Below are 22,438 nucleotides of genomic sequence, written 5' to 3' on the forward strand. Positions count from 1 at the left end.
CCAATAGCTCTTGGCTTAATAGTAATACAGGTTTCTTTAAATGCTCAGTTTGCAAAGCCTGTAAGAATGGGGTAAACAAAACAGAATATAGGACTCCCCTCAACATAAGACCTGTCCGCATACAACATAAATTGACTTGCAAGACTGAGTACGCAGTGTATGTGCTGGAGTGTCCGTGCGGCCTGCGCTATGTGGGCAGTACTAAGCTGCAGGTGCACAAGAGGATACTCCAGAACATTCGTGCCATTACCAACGGCGACGCCGCGTACCCGGTCGCCAGACATTTTAATGAGTTTCATGCTAAAAACCCTGCAAGCCTTAAGTACTTCGTAATTGACACAGTCCCGCCTCTGAGAAGAGGAGGGGACCGTGAATCAATATTGCGTAAATTGGAGACTAGGCATCTTCTTATGGACTGTAAGACACCAAACGGATTGAACGCCAGTGAAGATTGTTTTACCTATCTTTAAGATTATCAAGATAAACTCATGCTGCTGCCTACTCCCTTGACCTATATGGTCTTTTTTATTGTTTGATTATTAGATATCTGTATTTCACTATTTTTACACACGGTTTGCACATTATATAATGACAGTATTTTATTTTGCATCTTTGCACATATTTAAATAGGACAGGAATGGTGGTAATGGTTGGCATCTTTCCATCATTAATTAACATCTGAAGACTTAATGATATTAATTGTGATGCCTTACATGTAATTTGAATATCATTGCTAGTCCAAAGAGAGAAAAGGTTTTACATTGTTTTAAACTTTTATCCAATGGCTTTTCTATTCAAAATAATGTAAGCGCTACCATTAAGGTTATCATCAACCTTAGAAGAGTCAATGTAATATATTGAATAGTCAATGGGCATATTTACTTATTTATATATTTATAGGCATTGTTTCTCTTTATATATTTATGAATTCACATATGTTCATATTTATTCAATGTGTGGAGGGTTCAGCGATATTTTATCAGACTGACGTCAATATGTACCCCACCACTGTATTTCACGGTTATTTCTATGTGTATTTTACATTGATTTTACTTTTTGTATTACCTTACATCATTTTAAGTTGCGGTTCTATTAGAGTATGTTTTCTATGCCTATTGTCAAGCAATACACCTGATGCAACTCAAATATGTCATGCACTTGCACTTTAAATGTTTTCCTCACGCCCTCAAGCGTGTCATGTGATCAAGGCCCCACGTGGGCTGAAACGCGTTATGGCGGCAATGGTGTTGGGCACTGAATAAACGTTGGCACAAATATACTTTTGGGTTCGCTTCGTCTGTTTACCGATAACTGGCTACCTGAAGACGATCTTGCTTCATATATATTTATATATATATATATATATATATAGATATTCACTGAAAAAAACCATAGGTTTTAGGCATGTTATAGTTAGGAATTAGCATTTAAAAAACCTTAGAAATTCACTGAAAAAACCATAGGTTTCAGGGACGTTATGGTTAGCTGGACTTTTCACTCGTACAAAACCATTGAAATTCCCCCGTTATAGTTAGTTCAGCTAACTATAACTTGCGCGCCCGCAATGCACTGCTGATGACGTCACATATTACATCACTCATGACATGGTCAGTGATATCACTGATGACATCACTGATCATATTTTCTGAGTTTTCAAATAGCGACAAAGCACTTTTAAATTATTTGTTATCTTTATGTTTTTTTATCCAGTGGACCACTTGATTAAATGTTGCACTTAGGGGAGAGGATGTGGTGTTACTTCCAGAGCTGCAGACTTTGCAACTGGGGAACATTCTGTGATTCTGGTCAAATCACTTAATCTCCCCATGTCTACAACCAAACGAATTTGTTCTTCTGTGATGTAACCAATGCTCATGTAAAGCACTCCAATACCTGACAAGCCTGCACTATATAAAACTGCAAAAACACAAAAAATAAGTGTTTTGCACACTTCTGTCATTGGGCTACATGTGGGCAACATCTGGGTGATATTTGGGCTACATTTGGGCTCTTTTGCCTCTGGTGGCCATCTTGGGAGACTTATTTGTTATGAAGTTTCCTAATTTCCTCATTTACTGAAGTCTCCTCGGTAAGAAATACATTCAGTTTTTTACTTTGGTTCCATCAAGAAGGCATTAAGATGTGTCACACATTTGCCATAAATTCTGAATGTTAGCACTCTAGTTGCTCATTAGTTCACTGGTGGTAAACTGCAAGTGTTTTGAGGCTGCAAATGCAGCCGCAAAACAATAGTACATGGCAGTGAGTCTTGCTATTAGGAATGGACACCCCTTCCTTATAGCGAGAGTCGCAAAATAGCGTTTGTACATGCCATTACCTTTTTTTGCGGTTCCAAACGGGCCGATCTCCCATTTGCAAGTGCAACAAAGGGTCGTACATCTGGCCCTAAATCCAATAACAGTGCTTAGAAGTCAGTATCGCTAAAAGGTCACTTGGGGTTGCTCTAGACCGGGGTAAATCCAAAGTTCAGGCCAACCACGATGGAGGACTGGCTGGCTACAAGACCCACGCAGGGCCTGCTTAAAGAGTACTTTTGCATGGAGCATGCCTCGACATTGAAGACTTGATGCTTTGGTTCTAATTCACGCAGTTGAGTCAATGCATTTGTGAAACCTTGCAGTTGGGACCACCGTCATCTTCAAATTGGCACTGCGTTAGAGAGCTCTGAATCGGTTCCAATCGGCGCAAAGAGGTCACTGCATCACTTTTTGAAGAAAATAGCTGCACAACCATTTCTGGGGCCAGAACTCAGGGGGGCATCTCAGGCAAGGGTAGGACTCACAGATGACAGTACCCAGCATCACCAGCAGAGTTGCAAAACGTCTTTTTTGACCATGATACTTTAGAAAACAGGAGGCAAGTCAACAAACCCTTGGAGATACTTGGATTCAAGGATGTAGAGAGCAAGTTCAGTCCCTCTCACACCCTGGCAAGAACCAGCAGGCAGTAGGCCAACACAGCAGCAGCAGAACGGGTAGCATAGTGGCAGTCCTTCCCACAGCACAGCAGACAGCAGGCAGCAGGCCAACACAGCCATGCAGGTAGCAAAGTGGAAGTCCTTCCTACAGCACAGCAGTTCTTCTTCCAGGCAGAATGTCTGATTTACAGGTGTCAGTACTAATACCCAAATGTTCCTTTGAAGTGGGGTAGACTTTAAAAAGTCCTTTGAAGATCACAAGGTCCCCGTCTTTCCTGCCCTGGCTCCAGACCTACTGCAAGTGGGGAAGCATCTACATGTGTGGAGACAGGCACAGCTCTATTCAGGTGCAAGTGTCAGCTCTTCTCTCCCAATCTTCTTCAGGAAGGTCCAACAGCCTGGTGATGGGCCATCGGAATGCAAATGCCACACCCTAGGTGCCGTTGTATGTGGCTGTGACTGACTGGAGGAAATGCACAATGACCAGTATTTCCAGCAAAGTTCTGATTTAGTGGTGGGAGGGATCCAGATCATAAACCCAAATGTGCCTTTGAAGTGGGGGAGACTTCAAAGAGGCATTTGAAATCACAAGGTTCCTGCCTTTCCTGCCCTGGCTCCAGACTCACTACAGGCGAGTAAACAGCTCTTTATGTAGGGACAAGCACAGCCCTATTCTGGTGCAAGTGTCAGCTCCTTCCTCCCTATCTATCTCAGGAAGGCCCATCAGCTAGGTGATTGGCAATCAGGATGCAAATGTCACACCCCAGCTCCCTTTGTGAGGTACCTTCTAGAGGGAATGCACAAAGCCCAGTGGTAACCCAACCCAGATATATATTTAGAGACAGGAAGTGGCACAGATTGGTTAAAGTACGAAAATGCTAACTTTCCAAAAGTGGCATTTTCAGGCTTACAATTTAAAATCTGACTTCATTATAAGTTGTGTTTTAAGGCAATTGCAATGTTAACCTGTGGAATAGATAAGCCTCGCAATAGTGAAAAACAAATTTAGCTGTTTTTCACTACCAGGATATGTAAAACATAAAAGTACATGTCCTACCTTTAAATTACATTGCACCTTCCCCATAGGGATGCCTATGGCCTACCTTAGGGGTGACTTATATGTAATAAAAGGGAAGGTTTGGACCTGGCAAGTAGTTTAATTTGCCACGTTGAAATGGCAGTTTAAACTGCACACACAGTCTCTGCAGTGGCAGGCCTGAGCCATGTTTAAAGGGCTACTGAAATGGGTGACACAATCATTGCTGCAGGCCCATGCGTATATTTAATTTACAGGCCCTGGAGAACATATAGTGCACTTTACTAGGGACTTATAAGCAAATCAAATATGCCATTTGTGGATAAGCCAATGTTACCAAGTTTAGAGTACAGAGCAAAAGCACTTTAGCACTCATTAGCAGTGGTGTACTGCCCAGAATCCTAAATCCAGCAAAAAGAAAGTCAGCAAAACAGGAGGTCAGAAGGCAAAAAGTGATGGAAAACCACATCAAGGATGCCAGATCTAACACATAAGTTGTGGGAGACATTTTTAAGAAACGTTCTCACATTAGTCCAATCATTGCCTGACAGATCCGCAAGTATGTCTCTTTCCTATTTGAGTTGTAGCTCTGTCAGGACCAGTCTACCACATTGAAGCAGTTCATGGTACAGAATCAACATATCTATTCCATCCATTAAGATTGTCAACAAAATTGAATGCCCCTTTGGTTTGTTAGTCCCCTGGTCCCTGGTTTCCACTGCTGCACCTAAGAGCCAGAAACTGAACATGGTGAAACCTAACTCCTTTCTAATCTCTTGGAAAGTACACAGGGTATTGGATGCATAATCGTTGCTAATATGCAGCAGAGCAGCTCTCACTCAGCTATTCATATTATTCTGGTTCATAACCTTGTAGAATCTCGGTGGGCACTTTAACAGGCGCTCCATGGCAGAGGTTACCTGCACTTTCATCATTTTCAAGCAGTAAGACCATCAGTGCTTAATTAGCTGGACCATCATTGGGAGTGATCTACTCTTTGCGGCACCCTTGAGTGCCTAATCTAAGGTAAGTGGGAAGATCTCATCCTGCAGGAAACAACCATCTTTATTCCCCCTGTCCACTGTAGTTATAAAGCAAAATAGTATAACATGAAGTAAGGGGCCAAAGGACTGTCCTCCAATAGCAACTACTTCACCTTCTCTGGTGCAACTCTGTGCCTTTCCTCACTCCATATGGGAGCCACCAACAGTGACTTTAAATCCCTAAAGAAATTTATGAGCACAATGATTGGGATGTTCATGAAGTGATACAGGAGATGTGACAGCAGAAACATTTTAGAAAGTTGATAGTCGTCATTGGAAGCCTTTGCAGAGACACCAATATTTGGCCGGGCTGCCCTATTCAGGTCACCAAGAGTATGATAGATCCTAATTCCCAGATATTTGAACATGCCCGCAGCTCAGCATAGGGCATTGCATCTCAGCATCTGTAGGTCCTCTATATTTCTTGTCTGAAGTGGGAATAGGCACGACTTTCCCCAGTATACCATCAGGCCAGATACAGCACCAAAGATGTACACCATGTTCATCACTGGCATCAGATCGGGCTCCAGGTCTCAGATATGGAGAAGGATGTCGTCCACATACAGACTCTGTGGTGCATGTTTCTGACTTTACCGCCTCTGCTGCCAGCTTTATTCAGAAAGCCAGTGGCTCCATATAAAAAGTGAACATCAGTGGACGACAAGGTACAATTATGTTGGGTACCGCTTCCTACTGACCACCGCCTCTAGACAATGCTTCTCATTCAAACTCCCTTGCAAAAATGTATGACCAACTTTCACGTTTATCAGAACTTGGTATAAATTATCCCATCACACCATGTCAAACGCTTTTTCCATATCCTGCAATGCCCCCACAGTGACTGGCTCAGTGTCTGATAAAGATAACATTAGGTACTTCAGTCTCCTCAGGTTAGGTGGTGGCCCTTTGTTCTATTGTTTCTTTCACCTCCAGGATGGTGACTGAGGCTTCCAGCTCCAATCTCTGCTCCTCATTCAGTCCAGAACCATCAGGACCCATAAAAAAGCATGCAGCTGGATAGGGGGCGCAGTTCCCAGTGTTAAGGAAGCTAGCATTATTTTTACATCCCGTCCTAATTGCAATTTAGAATGGGTCGCCAAATCACTTCCACAAGTTGCAAAGACTTTTCCCACTCGCACAATTAATTTTGACATTGCACAAAGGCATTTTGCATTAGTAAATCCTGTGATTTTGACAACTGCATGCTTTGCAAACTTAAAATACATTTGCATATCTGGTGCTATAAAACCCTACTTCGTAGTGTAATTGCTACTTAATTCTGTTTTATGTTTTCTTAAAACATAAATCTGCTTCATACCTCAATATTTCTGCTTTACCTGTCAAGTAACGCATTTAGGGGATAGGAACATGCAGACCACCCGTATTCCTATGGAGAACAGGTAAATCCGTTCTGTGAATAAAGGGAAAGGAAATGCGATCTGTCACACTTCTCTAATACGTGATATATTTTTGGCATTAGTGCGGCTTGTGCCACTTTGCAGAACCTGTCCTATTTCTAGGGCTTATGACAAAGAACGAGCAAAACTCTGAGAAAGCAACAAAGCGGCACCTATGCTGTACAGAAGGATGACCGATGCCCGATCTCATAAAAGCAATGGAAGAAACTTGTCGAATAGGCACAAAGAGAAAATCCCATCATGTATATTTCTCAATAAAAAATGACTTTTAGAGAACCACTTTTACAGAATCGATCCCCTGATGGTACCTTACCTATTGTCTTGTACTGTCATTGCAAAAAATAACTGCTTATAATATTTATTTGACTATCAAGTATTGATTGACAAGTAATCCTTTATTTATGGGTCTCTGGTTAGTAGGCATTGCTTCATTTTGCCATTATTTGTATTAAACTAAAAAATCTGGCATAAAAGCATACTCTTCTCAACGCATGTGGGCGTGGCTGAAGAGCTTTATCGTGATTGCCAGCATAAATATAGCCTAATTAATTCTGGATGGTACCATTAACCTGCAACAATTAATGGGTGCTCCCTGATATGCACGTGGACTGGGGACAATAGCTTTCTATAAATTAAAAATGTGGGTATTCCTTTGAAAGATATTTTCTTTGAACAGTTATGTATGGTCCTTTACATTTCTGGGCACCAGATGTTCATTCCTTCAATTTGGTTTCTTTGAAAGGTTTTTGTTGTGTTTAAACGCATGCACAGATGATGCATTTACTTGACAATCAAACCAGCTGCTCTATAATCTTTTGTGTTCGCTGCCCACTTTACTTCTCTCTGTCGATCAAAATGACGGTTTTCATGTGTGCCTGCGTTTGTTTTTGTGCGCTCTAACAAGTCATTTGAAGCGTCGAGGGTTTTTCTTTCTTTGGATAAAAAAAAAGGAAATTCAAATGAAGATTTTTGAAGAAATAAACTGAGTTTCACTCGAAGGACTGATACAAATAAAACAGTGAACACACGAGGTGACCCTAGGCGTCAATAAGGTGAAGCCAGGGGTCGCAGCTGATGGACTTGCTTGCCCTTTTATATCCCTCGAGGTTCCCTGGTGGTCTCAGGAGCTATGAAGGCAGCAGGAGAAACAGAAAGAGAAGTGTTTCAAAAACCTCTTTACTTCCGGTTGTTTCTACTCCTTGCCGTTCCCAAAGCCCCTGATAATTCGTCCCTCAGTATTTCGCTAAGGTAGCACACATAATTTGGGAAGCTATCATTTGTAAGCACAGGTTCCATGGTTTAGCATGAGTGGGACAGCCCAAGAATTGATTACCAGACATGACCAGTATGAATCTATGAATGGGGGAAACGCAGGGAATGGACTCTACCGCTGGTGTCACTCAATGTGAACACCACATCCAAAGTAGACAAAGCACTAAAGAAAATGAACCCTAATAATATGTTAAACAATTATGAATCAAATGGGCATATTTGCAACAGAATTGCGCCACCGGAGTGTCACGTTTTGCGATGCTCCAGTGGCGCTGTGCCCTGCTCCATAGTTACAAGATGGCGCTGAGCCTCTTTGCGTGGTTTACCTCTACCTTGTAAATATGGCCCTTCTCGAAGCAGCTTTCTGCAGCAAAGAGGCGTGAAAAGAGTGTTGCTGTGCCCATTCTCATGCACCACCCATTGCTTTTGACACTGCTCCATATTTACAAGGATCTGTGGGGCATATTATCAAGAAACAGCGTTAAAATTATCGCCGCTTTAGCAACAGAAAACTGCCGCTAAAGCGGCGATGATGGGCTTGATAATATGCCGCAGAGAATTCCCATAGAAGCCCATGTTCTGGTGTCAACATGGGCTTCTATTGGAATTCTCTGCGGCATATTATCAAGCCCACTATCGCCGCTTTAGCTAAAGCGGCGATAATTTTAACGCCGTGCTTGATAATATGCCCCAGTAAATCTTAGGCAGCACCAAAAACGTATGCGTCACTAGGAGAAGCATTAGAGTGGCACAAGGAGGAGAAATACTTTTATATCTCCTAATTTTTTGCTCTTTCTATGTGTGCTGCATTCTGCAGCACACATAGAAGGAGCAACAACGCCATTGATGATTGTTTTGTGCAAGAAGATGTTCCTTCCTGCACAACAACAATCATCCATGTGAAGGAAGTGACCCGATTAGGGCCAACCGGGCCAATCTCGACCTCCTCTAGCCTTCCAAGAATGAAGAGTCGATGACGCAGGAGAGAATACAGGCAATCGAGTTTATTAACTGCAGTGGAGTCCAATCAGACCAGCCTCATATGATGGCTGACGAGGGACTGACTGTTACAACCATAAGGTTACATTATGTATGTTGTGGAGCCTACAAAAACCCACCGACCATGGAAAAATACTGGTAGGTGTTGTAATACAATGGGGGTACAAAACATAAGTCTCGATTCTGCAGCCTGGTACAAGCTATCTACATTTCAAGGTTGTCTGGCCTATCCTCCCCTCTAGATAGGTGGGAGAAGGCCTTGATCTAAGAGGAAAGGCATGCGCTAACGAGCTAACATGGGCATTGAAGAAACGAAACTTACCAAGAACCATTTGTCGTAAATGAGCAAAATACAGTTGCAAGTATGCAAGTAACAGTTTCGATTGCGTCAGAACATAGTGTCAGAAATAAAATGGCGGCACAGATTTCAACCTAACTGGTGCGACATCTGTATCAACTCATTATATCTTACACGCAATACGTAAATATAATATATTTAGCCATATAAATGCTAACATAATATGGAGTAAAATACGAATAAGAGGTAAAACTACTTTTCAATCCTATCACCTGCAACGCAGGCACCCTTGCACCATCACCCTTGCACCATGGTTCAAGGGTGTCTGCACTGGTGCTAGGCTGCTGTTTTTGCACTGGTGCAAGGATGAGTACAGAAATGCACCAAATTGTTGTAAATATGGCACATTCCTGTACTTGGAAAATGACACAGCTTGGCGCAGCAAATTTTCTTACAAATGAGCCCCAAAGTCTTTGTATCTTTGAAAGAACAGATTTTTTTTTCAAGTACTACTAATGATGGGCTCACATAACCGGCAATGAAGAAGCATAAGAATCCTCAGCCCAGGAGTCCAAATACTGCACACTCACTGACAGAGCTTCCTGAATGCCCCTGGGAGGGTTTATAGCTACTTTGTAGTGCATGCCTACTACATGGCCTGGAGAAGAATCTCCCTGCTCAGAAACCAAATCACCATCTGTTGACAGGCGGCCATCCTCAGAAGCACCTCTCCCCTGGATCTTCGGAAAAAAACAGCACATTGTGGGTCACTACTATAATTCCCTTCTTTGCTGTCAGCTGGGTGCCCAGTACACTCACTGCAGTCAACAATGAAGTTTCAAATGGAAGTCTAAACTTAATTTCTATGTGAAGTCCTTCAGTTTAGCGATAGGGTCAAAGTTGTAACAAGAAGTTAGTACTCTATCTCAAGTACCTATGTCAATTATGGTCAAGGAGGAGTTGATGATATCAACATTTAAAGCTATTTTAAAAATTAATTTTAAACCATCAGTTTTTGCCACCATGTCGAGCGCCGTTAGTGTTAGATGGTGTTCTATTTGATGAAATCATTTGGGAGCCACATGTCAACCCTGATTCTCACTTCACTAGCTTTTTTAGGTTTGTGAGTAACAACAAGGGTGATACGTTTAGTATTTTAGTGATGCTTGATTTTTCTAACTTCATAAGTCCAGCTTCTACCTTGGGCCGAGATGAAAAGTGACTCTTCAATGGCGGATAGCAACTGGCTTTACTGAGTGATCAATGTGCAGCTTAGTGTTTTTATCTTTCAGGCAACCTGTGCTTTCAAACAAACGTACAACTTCTTCTACAAAAGTCCCTAAGTCATGGATGTGCACCCTGTGGGCAAGATGTATCAATTACAGCTGTTTGACTAAGTGACAAATGAGTAAAAAAAATTCACTTTCATAGGTGACATACACCTTTGTTAAATTAGGCTAGTCCACATGCACTAGTTTGGTTTGAAATGCTATGCATAGCAGAAGAGTAGGTTTGTTCCCATAGCCATCCATTTTCACTTTAGTTGGCATGAACATTGGTTGTGGAGTCAGAAGATCATATTGGGACCTTGCCATGACATAGGTAGACCTTAATGCAGCCAAATGGCCTGATTTAAAGATAGATTGCAGTACAGATTGAACTCCATCAGGACGATTGAGTAAAATACTCAATTGCCCTGAAGGAGTATGCAAATTTAGACTTGTCCACCAGACCAGAGGACACCTCTAGTCATTCATGTGACAGCCGTTCCTGTCAAGATTGACGGATGATACTGTCAAAATGATGGTAGCTGTGCCCAAACTTTGGACTTGTTTTTTTTCTCAAAAACTAAACCCCTACAGGGGAATTTTTTAAAAAAAATAAACAAAAACAAATGACTCCCCACCACATTGGAGTTTTTTCCCCTGTGGGGGTCATTTAAATGTTTTTACTGTCCCTTACCACATGTTTTTGGCTGCAGTAAGGGAGAGTAAAAGAGGGCCATTCGATCGCCCACTCTAAATCAGGATGGCGGTGGAATGGCCAAACTTCAAAGGGCCATCAGAGGAGTATGTCAGTGACAGAAACAGAGCAGTTATGGTTATTGACATACTTAAGGTCCAGCCAATTGTAAATCATATTGATGGAGAGGGTACTTTATCACCATTGCAGAATCCTTTGCTCCCTCCTAATTAAAATTCCTGATATTCATCCCTTCTGAAAACAAATCAAAACATTACAATTTCATAATGTCTAATCTAATCTTGTCTCTGATTGATGTATCTTTCTGCCCTTTCAGTGCAAAGAAACTACTGGGATTTAAACGTACTCACTAAATAGTATTGAACGTAACATAACATTTTATAATTGATACTCAGGGAAGTAGGAGCCCTGTAAGGTTTTTAGAGAGGAACCACAGGGACCAGACTCTCCAGAGACACGGGTGCTGCAGCACTAGAGGGAGGATTGTACTAATGACAGAAGATGGCTACTACACTAGAAGTCCATTACCTACAACCAGGAGTTCCATGAGTGCGTGAGACCATTGGGTTGGGGAAAGGGTGCATTGGAAAGAGAGGTACAATGCTCTTAGTGCTCAAACTCCAACATAGACAACTGGGAGGTATCACGAGCCTCAGCAATGCAAAGAGTGTGCTTAGGTTGAAAACCTCGAGACAGAAGAGTGCCTTCAAAGTGACGTATGTTCTTCACTGGAAATTCTGAGTTATCCAGTTAGATGTCTATACCCCTTGATGCAGAAACTGGCTGTATGAGGAGAGGTAAATAAATCATTAATGGCTACCAGCTTTCAAAGATGACGTTGGAGAAAGGCTTCTTGGAGAGAAATCAGCTTTCATTGCTTATTGTGATTGAGCATGCAATGAATTCATGATTCAAATGCCCAACCAGTGGCATTAAAAAAAAAATATATATATATATTTTGCTGTCCATTGAAGTCCCGTGTGTGCTTTCTTCCTCTGCAAGCCGGGGGATCTTGGTTCTACATGTAGGGATGCTGCCACGAACATCCCTTGAAGCACCCACCCCCTTGAGAGTCCTGTGTTTTGGTGGCAACTTTTGTGACTACTACACTGCTGTGGTATGCCAGGACACGCCGCTTACCTGCTGGAATTACAAGCGGAGGGGTGAGGGACACAACAAGCCGCAAAAAAACCGCCCGCCTGAAAGAACTTGTTGGCCATTGAAGGAAGAGGAACGGACACCGCCCACTGGGGCTAGTACTAACGCAAGGCGTCTGCTCCGTGCGAAACTGGAGTCCTGGTTTTGCATTCCTCCGGTGCCTTAACGTCAGCAATGCCTCGAACAAATCGCAGCGAGGCTGGTTGCTTAAAAAGGAGGGCGGGAGAGGCACTCGCACTGTTCCTGGCGACACTGAAGAAGTTTTCCCAAAAACGAAACGCGTCTGCGCCTAATTAAAGGAATATTTTGCTGTCCATTGAAGTCCCGTGTGTGCTTTCTTCCTCTGCAAGTCGGGGGATCTTGGTTCTACATTTTGGGATGCTGCCACGAACATCCCTTGAAGCGCCCACCCCCTTGAGAGTCATGTGTTTTGGTGGCAACTTTTGTGACTACTACACTGCTGTGGTATGCCAGGACACGCCGCTTACCTGCTGGAATTACAAGCGGAGGGGTGAGGGACACAACGAGCCGCAAAAAAAACGCCCGCCTGAAAGAACTTGTTGGGCATTGAAGGGAGAGGAACGGACACCGCCCACTGGGGCTAGTACTAATGCAAGGCGTCTGCTCCGTGCGAAACCGGAGTCCCGGTTTTGCATTCCTCCGGTGCCTTAACGTCAGCAATGCCTCGAACCAATCGCAGCGAGGCTGGTCGCTTAAAAAGGAGGGCGGGAGAGGCACTCGCACTGTTCCTGGCGACACTGAAGAAGTTTTCCCAAAAACGAAATGCGTCTGCGCCTAATTAAAGGAATATTTTGCTGTCCATTGAAGTCCCGTGTGTGCTTACTTCCTCTGCAAGTCGGGGAATCTTGGTTCTACATGTTGGGATGCTGCCACGAACATCCCTTGAAGCGCCCACCCCCTTGAGAGTCCTGTGTTTTGGTGGCAACTTTTGTGACTACTACACTGCTGTGGTATGCCAGGACACGCCGCTTACCTGCTGGAATTACAAGCGGAGGGGTGAGGGACACAACGAGCCGCAAAAAAAACGCCCGCCTGAAAGAACTTGTTGGCCATTGAAGGGAGAGGAATGGACACCGCCCACTGCGGCTAGTACTAACGCAAGGCGTCTGCTCCGTGCGAAACCGGAGTCCTGGTTTTTCATTCCTCCGGTGCCTTAACGTCAGCAATGCCTCGAGCCAATCGCAGCGAGGCTGGTTGCTTAAAAAGGAGGGCGGGAGAGGCACTCGCACTGTTCCTGGCGACACTGAAGAAGTTTTCCCAAAAACGAAACGCGTCTGCGCCTAAATAAAGGAATATTTTGCTGTCCATTGAAGTCCCGTGTGTGCTTTCTTCCTCTGCAAGTCGGGGGATCTTGGTTCTACATGTTGGGATGCTGCCACGAACATCCCTTGAAGCGCCCACCCCCTTGAGAGTCCTGTGTTTTGGTGGCAACTTTTGTGACTACTACACTGCTGTGGTATGCCAGGACACGCCGCTTACCTGCTGGAATTACAAGCGGAGGGGTGAGGGACACAACGAGCCGCAAAAAAAACGCCCGCCTGAAAGAACTTGTTGGCCATTGAAGGGAGAGGAACGGATACCGCCCACTGGGGCTAGTACTAACGCAAGGCGTCTGCTCCGTGCGAAACCGGAGTCCTGGTTTTGCATTCCTCCGGCGCCTTAACGTCAGCAATGCCTCGAACCAATCGCAGCGAGGCTGGTTGCTTAAAAAGGAGGGCGGGAGAGGCACTCGCACTGTTCCTGGCGACACTGAAGAAGTTTTCCCAAAAACGAAACGCGTCTGCGCCTAATTAAAGGAATATTTTGCTGTCCATTGAAGTCCCGTGTGTGCTTTCTTCCTCTGCAAGTCGGTGGATCTTGGTTCTACATGTTGGGATGCTGCCACGAACATCCCTTGAAGCGCCCACCCCCTTGAGAGTCCTGTGTTTTGGTGGCAACTTTTGTGACTACTACACTGCTGTGGTATGCCAGGACACGCCGCTTACCTGCTGGAATTACAAGCGGAGGGGTGAGGGACACAACGAGCCGCAAAAAAAACGCCCGCCTGAAAGACCTTGTTGGGCATTGAAGGGAGAGGAACGGACACCGCCCACTGGGGCTAGTACTAACGCAAGGCGTCTGCTCCGTGCGAAACCGGAGTCCTGGTTTTGCATTCCTCCGGTGCCTTAACGTCAGCAATGCCTCGAACCAATCGCAGTGAGGCTGGTTGCTTAAAAAGGAGGGCGGGAGAGGCACTCGCACTGTTCCTGGCGACACTGAAGAAGTTTTCCCAAAAACAAAACGCGTCTGCGCCTAATTAAAGGAATATTTTGCTGTCCATTGAAGTCCCGTGTGTGCTTTCTTCCTCTGCAAGTCGGGGGATCTTGGTTCTACATGTTGGGATGCTGCCACGAACATCCCTTGAAGCGCCCACCCCCTTGAGAGTCCTGTGTTTTAGTGGCAACTTTTGTGACTACTACATTGTTGTGGTATGCCAGGACACGCCGCTTACCTGCTGGAATTACAAGCGGAGGGGTGAGGGACACAACGAGCCGCAAAAAAAACGCCCGCCTGAAAGAACTTGTTGGCCATTGAAGGGAGAGGAATGGACGCCGCCCACTGGGGCTAGTACTAACGCAAGGCGTCTGCTCCGTGCGAAACCGGAGTCCTGGTTTTTCATTCCTCCGGTGCCTTAACGTCAGCAATGCCTCGAACCAATCGCAGCGAGGCTGGTTGCTTAAAAAGGAGGGCGGGAGAGGCACTCGCACTGTTCCTGGCGACACTGAAGAAGTTTTGCCAAAAACGAAACGCGTCTGCGCCTAATTAAAGGAATATTTTGCTGTCCATTGAAGTCCCGTGTGTGCTTTCTTCCTCTGCAAGTTGGAGGATCTTGATTCTACATGTTGGGATGCTGCCACGAACATCCCTTGAAGCGCCCACCCCCTTGAGAGTCCTGTGTTTTGGTGGCAACTTTTGTGACTACTACACTGCTGTGGTATGCCAGGACACGCCGCTTACCTGCTGGAATTACAAGCGGAGGGGTGAGGGACACAACGAGCCTCAAAAAAACCGCCCGCCTGAAAGAACTTGTTGGCCATTGAAGGGAGAGGAATGGACGCCGCCCACTGGGGCTAGTACTAACGCAAGGCGTCTGCTCCATGCAAAACCGGAGTCCTGGTTTTTCATTCCTCCGGTGCCTTAACGTCAGCAATGCCTCGAACCAATCGCAGCGAGGCTGGTCGCTTAAAAAGGAGGGCGGGAGAGGCACTTGCACTGTTCCTGGCGACACTGAAGAAGTTTTCCCAAAACCGAAATGCGTCTGCGCCTAATTAAAGGAATATTTTGCTGTCCATTGAAGTCCCGTGTGTGCTTTCTTCCTCTGCAAGTCGGGGGATCTTGATTCTACATGTTGGGATGCTGCCACGAACATCCCTTGAAGTGCCCACCCCCTTGAGAGTCCTGTGTTTTGGTGGCAACTTTTGTGACTACTACACTGTTGTGGTATGCCAGGACACGCCACTTACCTGCTGGAATTACAAGCGGAGGGGTGAGGGACACAACGAGCCGCAAAAAAAACGCCCGCCTGAAAGACCTTGTTGGGCATTGAAGGGAGAGGAATGGACGCCGCCCACTGGGGCTAGTACTAACGCAAGGCGTCTGCTCCGTGCAAAACCGGAGTCCTGGTTTTTCATTCCTCCGGTGCCTTAACGTCAGCAATGCCTCGAACCAATCGCAGCGAGGCTGGTTGCTTAAAAAGGAGGGCGGGAGAGGCACTCGCACTGTTCCTGGCGACACTGAAGAAGTTTTCCCAAAACCGAAATGCGTCTGCGCCTAATTAAAGGAATATTTTGCTGTCCATTGAAGTCCCGTGTGTGCTTTCTTCCTCTGCAAGTCGGGGGATCTTGATTCTACATGTTGGGATGCTGCCACGAACATCCCTTGAAGCGCCCACCCCCTTGAGAGTCCTGTGTTTTGGTGGCAACTTTTGTGACTACTACACTGCTGTGGTATGCCAGGACACGCCGCTTACCTGCTGGAATTACAAGCGGAGGGGTGAGGGACACAACGAGCCTAAAAAAAAACGCCCGCCTGAAAGAACTTGTTGGCCATTGAAGGGAGAGGAATGGACGCCGCCCACTGGGGCTAGTACTAACGCAAGGCGTCTGCTCCGTGCAAAACCGGAGTCCTGGTTTTTCATTCCTCCGGTGCCTTAACGTCAGCAATGCCTCGAACCAATCGCAGCGAGGCTGGTTGCTTAAAAAGGAGGGCAGGAGAGGCACTCACGCTCTTCCTGGCGACACTGAAGAAGTTTTCCCAAAAACGAAACGCCTCTGCGCCTAATTAAAGGAATATTTTGCTGTCCATTGAAGTCCCGTGTGTGCTTTCTTCCTCTGCAAGTCGGGGGATCTTGGTTCTACATGTTGGGATGCTGCCACGAACATCCCTTGAAGCGCCCACCCCCTTGAGAGTCCTGTGTTTTGGTGGCAACTTTTGTGACTACTACACTGCTGTGGTATGCCAGGACACGCCGCTTACCTGCTGGAATTACAAGCGGAGGGGTGAGGGACACAACGAGCCGCAAAAAAAACGCCCGCCTGAAAGAACTTGTTGGCCATTGAAGGGAGAGGAACGGACACCGCTCACTGGGGCTAGTACTAACGCAAGGCGTCTGCTCCGTGCGAAACCGGAGTCCTGGTTTTGCATTCCTCCGGTGCCTTAACGTCAGCAATGCCTCGAACCAATCGCAGCGAGGCTGGTTGCTTAAAAAGGAGGGCGGGAGAGGCACTCGCACTGTTCCTGGCGACACTGAAGAAGTTTCCCAAAAACGAAACGCATCTGCGCCTAATTAAAGGAATATTTTGCTGTCCATTGAAGTCCCGTGTGTGCATTCTTCCTCTGCAAGTCGGGGGATCTTGGTTCTACATGTTGGGATGCTGCCACGAACATCCCTTGAAGCACCCACCCCCTTGAGAGTCCTGTGTTTTGGTGGCAACTTTTGTGACTATTACACTGCTGTGGTATGCCAGGACACGCCACTCACCTGCTGGAATTACAAGCGGAGGGGTGAGGGACACAACGAGCCGCAAAAAAAACGCCCGCCTGAAAGACCTTGTTGGGCATTGAAGGGAGAGGAATGGACACCGCCCACTGGGGCTAGTACTAACGCAAGGCGTCTGCTCCGTGCGAAACCGGAGTCCTGGGTTTGCATTCCTCCGGTGCCTTAACGTCAGCAATGCCTCGAACCAATCGCAGCGAGGCTGGTCGCTTAAAAAGGAGGGCGGGAGAGGCACTCGCACTGTTCCTGGCGACACTGAAGAAGTTTTCCTAAAACCGAAACGCGTCTGCGCCTAATTAAAGGAATATTTTGCTGTCCATTGAAGTCCCGTGTGTGCTTTCTTCCTCTGCAAGTCGGGGGATCTTGATTCTACATGTTGGGATGCTGCCACGAACATCCCTTGAAGCGCCCACCCCCTTGAGAGTCCTGTGTTTTGGTGGCAACTTTTGTGACTACTACACTGCTGTGGTATGCCAGGACACGCCGCTTACCTGCTGGAATTACAAGCGGAGGGGTGAGGGACACAACGAGCCTCAAAAAAACCGCCCGCCTGAAAGAACTTGTTGGCCATTGAAGGGAGAGGAATGGACGCCGCCCAGTGGGGCTAGTACTAACGCAAGGCGTCTGCTCCGTGCAAAACCGGAGTCCTGGTTTTTCATTCCTCCGGTGCCTTAACGTCAGCAATGCCTCGAACCAATCGCAGCGAGGCTGGTTGCTTAAAAAGGAGGGCGGGAGAGGCACTCACACTGTTCCTGGCGACACTGAAGAAGTTTTCCCAAAAACGAAACGCGTCTGCGCCTAATTAAAGGAATATTTTGCTGTCCATTGAAGTCCCGTGTGTGCTTTCTTCCTCTGCAAGTCGGGGGATCTTGGTTCTACATGTTGGGATGCTGCCACGAACATCCCTTGAAGCGCCCACCCCCTTGAGAGTCCTGTGTTTTGGTGGCAACTTTTGTGACTACTACACTGCTGTGGTATGCCAGGACACGCCGCTTACCTGCTGGAATTACAAGCGGAGGGGTGAGGGACACAACGAGCCGCAAAAAAAACGCCCGCCTGAAAGAACTTGTTGGCCATTGAAGGGAGAGGAACGGACACCGCTCACTGGGGCTAGTACTAACGCAAGGCGTCTGCTCCGTGCGAAACCGGAGTCCTGGTTTTGCATTCCTCCGGTGCCTTAACGTCAGCAATGCCTCGAACCAATCGCAGCGAGGCTGGTTGCTTAAAAAGGAGGGCGGGAGAGGCACTCGCACTGTTCCTGGCGACACTGAAGAAGTTTCCCAAAAACGAAACGCATCTGCGCCTAATTAAAGGAATATTTTGCTGTCCATTGAAGTCCCGTGTGTGCTTTCTTCCTCTGCAAGTCGGGGGATCTTGGTTCTACATGTTGGGATGCTGCCACGAACATCCCTTGAAGCACCCACCCCCTTGAGAGTCCTGTGTTTTGGTGGCAACTTTTGTGACTATTACACTGCTGTGGTATGCCAGGACACGCCACTTACCTGCTGGAATTACAAGCGGAGGGGTGAGGGACACAACGAGCCGCAAAAAAAACGCCCGCCTGAAAGACCTTGTTGGGCATTGAAGGGAGAGGAATGGACACCGCCCACTGGGGCTAGTACTAACGCAAGGCGTCTGCTCCGTGCGAAACCGGAGTCCTGGTTTTGCATTCCTCCGGTGCCTTAACGTCAGCAATGCCTCGAACCAATCGCAGCGAGGCTGGTCGCTTAAAAAGGAGGGCGGGAGAGGCACTCGCACTGTTCCTGGCGACACTGAAGAAGTTTTCCCAAAACCGAAATGCGTCTGCGCCTAATTAAAGGAATATTTTGCTGTCCATTGAAGTCCCGTGTGTGCTTTCTTCCTCTGCAAGTCGGGGGATCTTGAGTCTACATGTTGGGATGCTGCCACGAACATCCCTTGAGGCGCCCACCCCCTTGAGAGTCCTGTGTTTTGGTGGCAACTTTTGTGACTACTACACTGCTGTGGTATGCCAGGACACGCCGCTTACCTGCTGGAATTACAAGCGGAGGGGTGAGGGACACAACGAGCCTCAAAAAAACCGCCCGCCTGAAAGTACTTGTTGGCCATTGAAGGGAGAGGAATGGACGCCGCCCACTGGGGCTAGTACTAACGCAAGGCGTCTGCTCCGTGCGAAACCGGAGTCCTGGTTTTTCATTCCTCCGGTGCCTTAACGTCAGCAATGCCTCGAACCAATCGCAGCGAGGCTGGTTGCTTAAAAAGGAGGGCGGGAGAGGCACTCGCACTGTTCCTGGCGACACTGAAGAAGTTTTCCCAAAAACGAAACTCGTCTGCGCCTAATTAAAGGAATATTTTGCTGTCCATTGAAGTCCCGTGTGTGCTTTCTTCCTCTGCAAGTCGGGGGATCTTGATTCTACATGTTGGGATGCTGCCACGAACATCCCTTGAAGCGCCCACCCCCTTGAGAGTCCTGTGTTTTGGTGGCAACTTTTGTGACTACTACACTGCTGTGGTATGCCAGGACACGCCGCTTACCTGCTGGAATTACAAGCGGAGGGGTGAGGGACACAACGAGCCTCAAAAAAACCGCCCGCCTGAAAGAACTTGTTGGCCATTGAAGGGAGAGGAATGGACGCCGCCCACTGGGGCTAGTACTAACGCAAGGCGTCTGCTCCGTGCAAAACCGGAGTCCTGGTTTTTCATTCCTCCGGTGCCTTAACGTCAGCAATGCCTCGAACCAATCGCAGCGAGGCTGGTTGCTTAAAAAGGAGGGCGGGAGAGGCACTCACACTGTTCCTGGCGACACTGAAGAAGTTTTCCCAAAAACGAAACGCGTCTGCGCCTAATTAAAGGAATTTTTTGCTGTCCATTGAAGTCCCGTGTGTGCTTTCTTCCTCTGCAAGTCGGGGGATCTTGGTTCTACATGTTGGGATGCTGCCACGAACATCCCTTGAAGCGCCCACCCCCTTGAGAGTCCTGTGTTTTGGTGGCAACTTTTGTGACTACTACACTGCTGTGGTATGCCAGGACACGCCGCTTACCTGCTGGAATTACAAGCGGAGGGGTGAGGGACACAACGAGCCGCAAAAAAAACGCCCGCCTGAAAGAACTTGTTGGCCACTGAAGGGAGAGGAACGGACACCGCCCACTGGGGCTAGTACTAACGCAAGGCGTCTGCTCCGTGCGAAACCGGAGTCCTGGTTTTGCATTCCTCCGGTGCCTTAACGTCAGCAATGCCTCGAACCAATCGCAGCGAGGCTGGTTGCTTAAAAAGGAGGGCGGGAGAGGCACTCGCACTGTTCCTGGCGACACTGAAGAAGTTTCCCAAAAACGAAACGCGTCTGCGCCTAATTAAAGGAATATTTTGCTGTCCATTGAAGTCCCGTGTGTGCTTTCTTCCTCTGCAAGTCGGGGGATCTTGGTTCTACATGTTGGGATGCTGCCACGAACATCCCTTGAATCACCCACCCCCTTGAGAGTCCTGTGTTTTGGTGGCAACTTTTGTGACTATTACACTGCTGTGGTATTTCAGGACACGCCACTTACCTGCTGGAATTACAAGCGGAGGGGTGAGGGACACAACGAGCCGCAAAAAAAACGCCCGCCTGAAAGACCTTGTTGGGCATTGAAGGGAGAGGAATGGACACCGCCCACTGGGGCTAGTACTAACGCAAGGCGTCTGCTCCGTGCGAAACCGGAGTCCTGGTTTTGCATTCCTCCGGTGCCTTAACGTCAGCAATGCCTCGAACCAATCGCAGCGAGGCTGGTTGCTTAAAAAGGAGGGCGGGAGAGGCACTCGCACTGTTCCTGGCGAAATGGCCATGTCCCCATAACTCTCAATACAGGTGGATCAGATGATGGCAGTTGAGGTCACAAATTCCTCAGGTGCTAGGGGTCAGTGTTCTCAGAGGGATTTGTTGGTCATTAATTTACCACCAAGCAATTCTGAATTTCTTGGCCAACTGCACTGAGTCAGAAGAAGAGATGTCCTTGCTCAGAAACACTATTCAAAGTGTCGGGAATCATCCTTGGGAAGAATAGAGATGGGATTATTCTTAGGGATGCTCATGGACTTTTGAGAAGGTTTTCCCACTTGACGACAGGAAACCTGTAGATGTAGAGTAGTTTCAGGATGTTTCATCTGGGAGAAGCACTCTTGTCATCCATGCAAAAGACCTTTCATAGGTTAGAAGTTGTGCCTCCTTTCTTTTCTGGTCAAAGAATAAACTCATCAATAGTAAAAAAATTACGTGGTGCCTGTATTGCTTGTATGGCCGGAAGATGATGGGGGTGTGGAGGGGCAGAATTGTGGTCCTGTTACTTTGTAATGAAACTAACTAAATTAAGGATCCGGCAAAGAATATGGCACTTGTGTACTGCATTGTACTCTACCTGGTTTTGTTATCATAAAACAATAAAGAAGAATTTAAAAATAATTGTGAAAATTAAACTTCTCGCCCTCACTATGTTATCAAGAGTAGAATGGTCAGTGGCAGTTCATTTTTTTTTCCTTGTACAGGCCTTTTGCCTGCATCCTGTCACTGTGGTAAACAATCTGCACACTTGTCATGTGGTTTATATTGTGTGTGTATTCAGTAGATGCTTGGGTGTCAACCGCTGTGTGAACTTAATAATTCCAGTGACTGGTGCAAAAGATGGGGTTTCCTCATATGTTGTTTTCAATTTCTGGGCTGGTCAACTTTAATTAGGCTTTCTCTAGCCAGGGCCTGTAGCAAGGCACGGAGAATTGGAAGAATTGAAGTGCACAGGCATGAGACCTGCTGAAACAAAGGATTGACAAAATTGTATTGGCTCACATCTGCTCATTAGTTCAGACCATGTATGTTAGATGGCTGCCCTAGCTTACATCATTGCACCAATCTACATCTCTGCCTACTGTGTGATTCTTGGAGCTTGCTAGCACAATGAAAGACCTCATCACTCTATCTACACTGTTTCCCCAATGCAAATATGACTATTTGTTGGAGTCTGAACTCTAAAGTGTGGAAATGGGAGGATGTGTCCTGCACTGATTAATTGAAAACATGATCGGCGAATGTAGAAGACTCTGTTCATCTAGCCTAACTTCCTGCAAGTGCTGTCAGTTCAGAAACATTTTGGTCTTTTAGAGCTGGTAATAATTTTAGAACACTAGCTGAAAGAGTTGTTTGTCTGTGACAGCATGGTGATGTTCCTCTTAAGTCACTACCAAATCTACCACTCTGAAGAAGGTCAACATGGAAATATGCACTAACCTC

This window comes from Triturus cristatus, chromosome 2_1, assembly GCF_964204655.1.
Source record: "Triturus cristatus chromosome 2_1, aTriCri1.1, whole genome shotgun sequence".
Classification (NCBI taxonomy): Eukaryota; Metazoa; Chordata; class Amphibia; order Caudata; family Salamandridae; genus Triturus; species Triturus cristatus.